The sequence below is a fragment of the Rana temporaria genome, chromosome 2, assembly GCF_905171775.1.
Source record: "Rana temporaria chromosome 2, aRanTem1.1, whole genome shotgun sequence".
Taxonomy (NCBI): Eukaryota; Metazoa; Chordata; class Amphibia; order Anura; family Ranidae; genus Rana; species Rana temporaria.
Window position 1 is genome coordinate 493,334,264 of NC_053490.1, and position 6,425 is coordinate 493,340,688.

A 6,425-nucleotide genomic window follows, 5' to 3' on the forward strand; every position below is an offset into this window, starting at 1 on the left:
CATTTTATTTTTAAATAACAGTGTGTTTTATACTTACCTGCTCTGTGCAGTGGAATTGCACAGAGTAGTCTCAAACCTCCTTTTCTCAGGTCCCCTGCCGGCACTCCTGGCTCCTCCCCTACAGAGAGTGCCCCCATAGAAAGCTGCTTTCTATGGGGGCACTTGTGTGGGTTCGCTCCTGAGCATCTCTGTCGGCATCTATTGACACAGACAGTGGGACTCGACCCGCCCTCTGCTCCCTTGTCACTGGCTTTACAGCAGTGGGAGCCAATGCCTTCTTGGTCGTAGAAAAGCCAGTGAGACCAGGAAGTGAGGGAGAGAAAAGCTGCAGATGTGCACAGTGCTGCATTGAATAAAGGTTTAGGTGGGTAAAAGGGGGAATGCCAATGCCTAAACTTATTTTACCTTAATGCAAGGAATGCTTTAAAGGGGTTGTAAAGGTTTGTTTTTTTATTTTCTAAATGGGTTCCTTTAAGTTAGTGCATTGTTGGTTCACTTACCATTTACTTCGATTTCCCTTCTAAATGTTTTTCTTCTTTGTCTGAATTTCTCACTTCCTATTTCTCCTCAGTAAGCTTGCCCTCATCATCCGAGCCATTCTGGCTGGGGGTTAGTCAGCGTGCTCGCCCCCTTCCTTGGGACTACATCCCTGTGGGGAGATGCTGTGAACGTTCACAGCGTCTAGCCGCAGGGATGTAGTCCCAAGAGAGGGGCAGAGCACGCTGACTAACCCCCAACTAGAACATGGGGGCAAGCTTACTGAGGCGAAACAGGAAGTGAGAAATTCAGACAAAGAAAATAAATCATTTAGAAAGGAAATCGAAGGAAAAGGTAAGTGAACCAACAATGCACTAGCTTAACCACCTGGAGCCCGCGGCATAGTAATAGATGGCCACACTGTGGCTCTACAATGCCGGGAGGACGTCTTTTGACGTCCTCAGCTCCTCCGGCCACTGGGGGGCGCGCGCGCCACTGCAGTGCCGATGCGCGTGCCTGGCGGCCGCGATGTCCGCCGGGTGCCCGCGATTGGCTGTTACACAGACAAGGACTTGGATCTGTGTGTGTAAACACACAGATCCACGTCCTGTCAGGGAGAGGAGACCGATGCTGTGTCCCTTGTACATAGGGACACAGATCGGTCACCACCCCCAGTCAGTCCCCTCCACCCACTGTTAGAATCACTCCCAGGGTACACATTTAACCCCTTCCTCGCCCCCTAGTGTTAACCCCTTCCCTGTCAGTCACATTTATACAGTAATCGATGCATATTTATAGCACTGTTCGCTGTATAAATGTAAATGGTCCCAAAAATGTGTCAAAAGTGTCCGATGCGTCCGCCATAGTGTCACAGTCTTAATAAAAATCGCAGATCGCCGCCATTACTAGTAAAAAATTGTAAAAAATGTTTTTAAAAAATGTCATAATTCTGTCCCCCTATTTTGTAGGCGCTATAACTTTTGCGCAAACCAATCAATATACGCTTATTGCAATTTTTTTTTTACCAAAAATATGTAGAAGAATGTATATTGGCCTAAACTGAGATTTTTTTTTTTTTTTTTTTAATTGGGATATTTATTATAACAAAAAGTAAAAAATATTGCATTTTTTTCAAAATTGTCGCTCTTTTTTCGTTTATAGCGCAAAAAATAAAAAACACAGAGGTGATCAAATACCACCAAAAGAAAGCTCTATTTGTGGGGAAAAAAAGGACGTCAATTTTGTTTGGGAGCCACGTTGCATGACCGCGCAATTGTCAGTTAAAGCGACGCAGTGCTGAAAGCTGAAATTTCGCCTGGGCAGGAAGGGGGTATATGTGCCCAGTAAGCAAGTGGTAAAGGAACCTATTTAGAAAATAAAAAACAAACCTTTACAACCCCTTTAAGGTAAACAAATGTTTAGGCTTTAGCATCACCCTTTAAGGTAAAAAATGTTTAGGCTTTAGCATCACTTACAGTAAATTGTTCCAGAAAGCCTGGTCTTTGCCTATATGTTTAATGGAAAACTGTAGTTGTTCTAATGTTCTTTTTTGAAAGAAAAGGCTTTTTTTTTCTCTAACACTCCTCATGCAGGTTAAATTGGTGCAATCTCTTTCCAATTGTAGATGCATGCAACCTCGACTTTTGCAAGGATTACCTGAACACTATGCAATGAAATATTGGGATTCTTGGAGACTTATTTTAGCCCCAAACCACCAACTCTCGAAATTTCCTTTAGGTTCACCTTCATCTATGTAGTGCAGGGGCCTGCCTGATTGCATACAAACTGAAAGTGTTTAGGTTTGACCTCATATTATTTACCTACTCATATCCATTTAATCCCTTATCAGGTAACAGCACCCTTTTATTAGTACACTCCTATGTTGATTTTTCAACTATGACTCCCCCCTTCTTTTTGTTTTCTTGTTTGTTTATTTATTTATTTATTTATTTTTATATATTTCCAACATTTTTACTATCACCATATGTATCCACATATTCTCGGATGGTCCACATAACATACACATTGTAATGTGTCTCACACATCCCCACCCATGGACACGCACTCTTTACCAGACTAATAAAGTCTCTTAATCACTTTTGTCTGCCAATGGAGCACTCTTATACTATTTTTATATTAAGTACCTTAATATACACATTAATTCCTGACCATTATTCATTGACTAGTTACCCCTTCGGGTCATCAATGAGTAGATCTAATTCAATAAAGAAGAAAAAAGGAAAAAAGGGTTTTTTTTTTTTTTTTTTTTTTTCAGATAAGATTACAAACCTGCTGCCAGTCCCTCTTTTTTATATACATGCCTTACCCACAGATAATCCTACACTTTAGCACAATATGCTATGATTTAATATTTCTAATTCTCTTTAACTACGCAGGGCTAACCCATTGGGGGCACTCTGCAGGCACCGGCTCCCCTGATCCTCGGAGGGCGTCCACTGTGCGGCTCCTTGCAACCCCCCTGGGGTCTGTTTTGGTTTCCCTCTCTCCCCCCTGGGGTTGTAGGTGGCGCTCCCTTCGGATTTTCTAACGGCTCTGCACATCTCTGGTCATTACAAAACTCACTTCATTTGTTAACGGTAAACCTTATTCTTGGGTCAATTTATGTGATTTATGTTTATACTTTTTTGATCGCAAATTTATGTTATGTATATTTTTGTAGAATCAACCATCCCCCTGAAGAGACCACTTAGAGGTCGAAACGCGTGAGGGAACGCACATCACACAGCATAAAGCAATGTTGTATACATTTGTCCAATATTGTGGAATATGTATTGTATCACCAGATCCGGAAAGGGTTTTCTTTTAATTGTTATTGCATTTAAAATGTATGTTATTGACAACCATAAAATAAACCATGTTTTATTATATTACATTTGTTACACTTTTATACTTTTGCTGTCCAAAGCCCCGTGGGGTAAATTCCTTTTTCTACATGAACTCATATTTTATGGTATTATGGTAAATCTACAGGAAAATTGCACAAAAAAAATGTGTATAATGTATGGCCAGCCTTAGGCCCCTTTCACACCCATGATGGCAATACACAAGTCAAAAGCTAGAAAAGAGAACACTAGACCATACTCCCATAGGATGTTCTAATCATTGTCCCCTAAAATGCCCTTTATCAACCTTTACCTGTAGGTACTATTTGAGTCAAGATGTACCGTTTGCCTGTTCAAAATTAAAAAAACATTTTTTTAAAGTAGTTGTAAGTTTAAAGAAGTCATTCACTACAAACCCCTCTCTTGTATGCAGCCATAACTTAGTTTTTTTTTTTTTTTTAACAATGCCTCTAAAATGCCTTTTTTTCCAGATATCTTCAGGCTGGTGAAGTGACTCCTGGTGGCTCGCCTCCTACTCCTCCAATACAGGGCTACAGTGGGAGGGGGGCCGAGATCTCCCTTTGACGCAAGCGCGGGAGGTCACGTGACCGATGTGCTGGTCTGCCCCTCCCGCTGTAGCCCTGGATTGGAGGAGGAGATTCTGTGAAAAGGGGTATTTAAAGGCATTGTTTTAAAAAAACACTTACACTGTGTGTTATGGCTGGATAAACGAGAGGGACTGTCAGTGACATTATTTAAACTTTCCTACTAATAGCAGGCTGGAAATCCTGCCGCCAGGTCCTTAACGGGCGACACATCAGCGGTCAGCTGATAAGTGATCTGTTATTAAAGTGGAGGTTCACCCTTTAAAAACATTTCTGACATCCCACGGAGTTGCGCCATCCTACCGACAGAATGCCGGTGTTTTTTTTATTTTTCTCAGCACATACCTCTTAATCCCGATTTTCACCTCACGGCAATCCCGCGGGAGTGGGCGTTCCCAAGCACGGCCTGTGATTGACAGGCTTCCGAACGGCGCATACTGCGCGTCACAGGTTGCCGACAGAACCCGAACGTCGGTGCGCAGGCGCCGTATAGAGCCGCACCGACGTTCGTTTTTTTTTCGGAAACCTGTGACGCGCAGTATGCGCCGTTCGGAAGCCTGTCAATCACAGGCAGTGCTTGGGAACGCCCACTCCCGCGGGATTGCCGTGAGGTGAAAATCGGGGTTAAGAGGTATGTGCTGAGAAAAAAAAAAAAAACACTGGCATTCTGTCGGTAGGATGGCGCGACTCCGTGGGATGTCAGAATTTTTTTTGAGGGTGAACCTCCACTTTAAGGACACTGCAGCCAGCTTCCCGGGCTGCTCCTTAACAGCCAGCTATACACTGGTTGTAAAGGACACCGGCGGGCTGCTGGCTAAGGAAAAAAAAAAGCACTGGGAAATTGGTGCTTAGCAGTGGTTAACAACATTCAGGAAGCTAAAGCTCAAAAAATTACAATACCCTAAAGTATTGTGCATGGACACATAGGATAACACTATTTAGTTTCTAGGAGCTTAAAAAAAAAAAAAAAAAAACACTAGCGTGCCTTAGGCCTGATTCACATCTATGCATTTTTAGTGCTTTTTGCATTTTGCAGATTTGCACTACAGAACGTGTTCCATAGGAAACCATGTTAAATGGACTATAGTGCAAATCTGCAAAATGCAAAAAGCACTAAAAATGCATAGGTGTGAATCCAGCCTTAGGGTCCTTCTCTGACATGCCAACAGGGGACAACCATTTCTACTCAACTGTGACTACTTTCTAATCCAAACCTTTTACTTTCAGAAGTAATTTAACAACAAACTGCAAGACTTTAAACGCTTTTTGTTTTGATGCACCTGGAATGCATTGATTTAAAAAGAAGTTCAATCTGGCTTTAAAATCGTTGGATCGTATATGATTGCATGGGAGATCAATACGGCCAACATTATTCCTAATGTGTGAGAGAGAGATCAGTCCAGAAGGAAAACTGTCAACACTAAACGAATGTTAAAATATAGAGCGAGGGTAATAGTAGGAATCTGTGTATTAAAATGCTGGATAAACCCAGAGTACAAATACAAAACTATTTAACGTGGCCTATTATTGCACATGCTTACTGCAAATATTCTACAATACAAGAACAAAAAGGAGAGAGGGAATTTTTGGTAAGGACCTGAGCTGAATGAGAGGTCAGCCAGGAAAGCCAGCTCAGGTCTGATAAACAGATGTTCCTGGGGCAAATATAATTCACTACAAGACCACAAAGCAGCTCAAGCTATTGGAAGACGGCCAGAACGGTACGATTTAAAGATCTCAGCAAAGTAACTGGGAAGTCCCATAGCAGCACATGCATCAGCTACTCATACCACTTATACAGACAAATTAAAACATACGGGCCAGCAGCTGCGAAGGTACGAGTATGATGCTAGACCTGCTGATAAAGCCAACAACTTCTTGTAGTGTTCTACGGCCCGAGAAGACTTGTTGTTCCACAGCCGCTTGAAAAAAAAATACAATTTCCGCTCTAAAATGGACACTTTTTTTTTAGCCTGCATTATTTAAGAACTTTAGAAAAAAAAATTGGTTAACCATGGCTTTCTTTTTTTTGGTGAACATAGTAACCCTTTACAGCTACAGCAATTTTACCAATGGTCATACTCTGCAGAATCCAAATGTTCAAAGCCGGCCGATTTGGGAGGTCAAGTGGAAACTTACATAACCAACTTTAAAACGGTAAAAGTATTTGAACCTTGAAAGTGTGTTACAAGTTGTATAATCAAACTGTAAAATTTAAATTAAACACACAAGATAATAAAGTAAAACATCTAATTCACAGTATATATGAGGGCTATAAAATTGAGATTGGGAGTACCCTCTAGAAATAAAAGTTTTTTTCCCTACATAGCCGTTCTCAATAGACAGCAAATAAATAAAACATTTCATGCCACTCTTCCAGAAGGTGCAGTTCTCACTAAGGAGATTACACAAACATTTGCATTTGGAACTTCATAAGAGTCTAAATTACAAAATTGGGCAATTTTTATACTTTGATTAAGTACACATAAAAAAATTGAAA

At 41.3% G+C, this 6,425-nt stretch overlaps 1 long non-coding RNA gene across 1 annotated transcript; it reads left to right on the plus strand.

The window, feature by feature from the left end:
* The first annotated feature begins 2,291 nt into the window (after positions 1-2,291).
* Positions 2,292-3,368, plus strand: LOC120927859. The gene is made up of 3 exons (XR_005747139.1): positions 2,292-2,326; positions 2,874-3,074; positions 3,158-3,368. It is a non-coding gene; the product is annotated as an uncharacterized LOC120927859 (long non-coding RNA).
* The last annotated feature ends 3,057 nt before the right edge of the window (positions 3,369-6,425 follow it).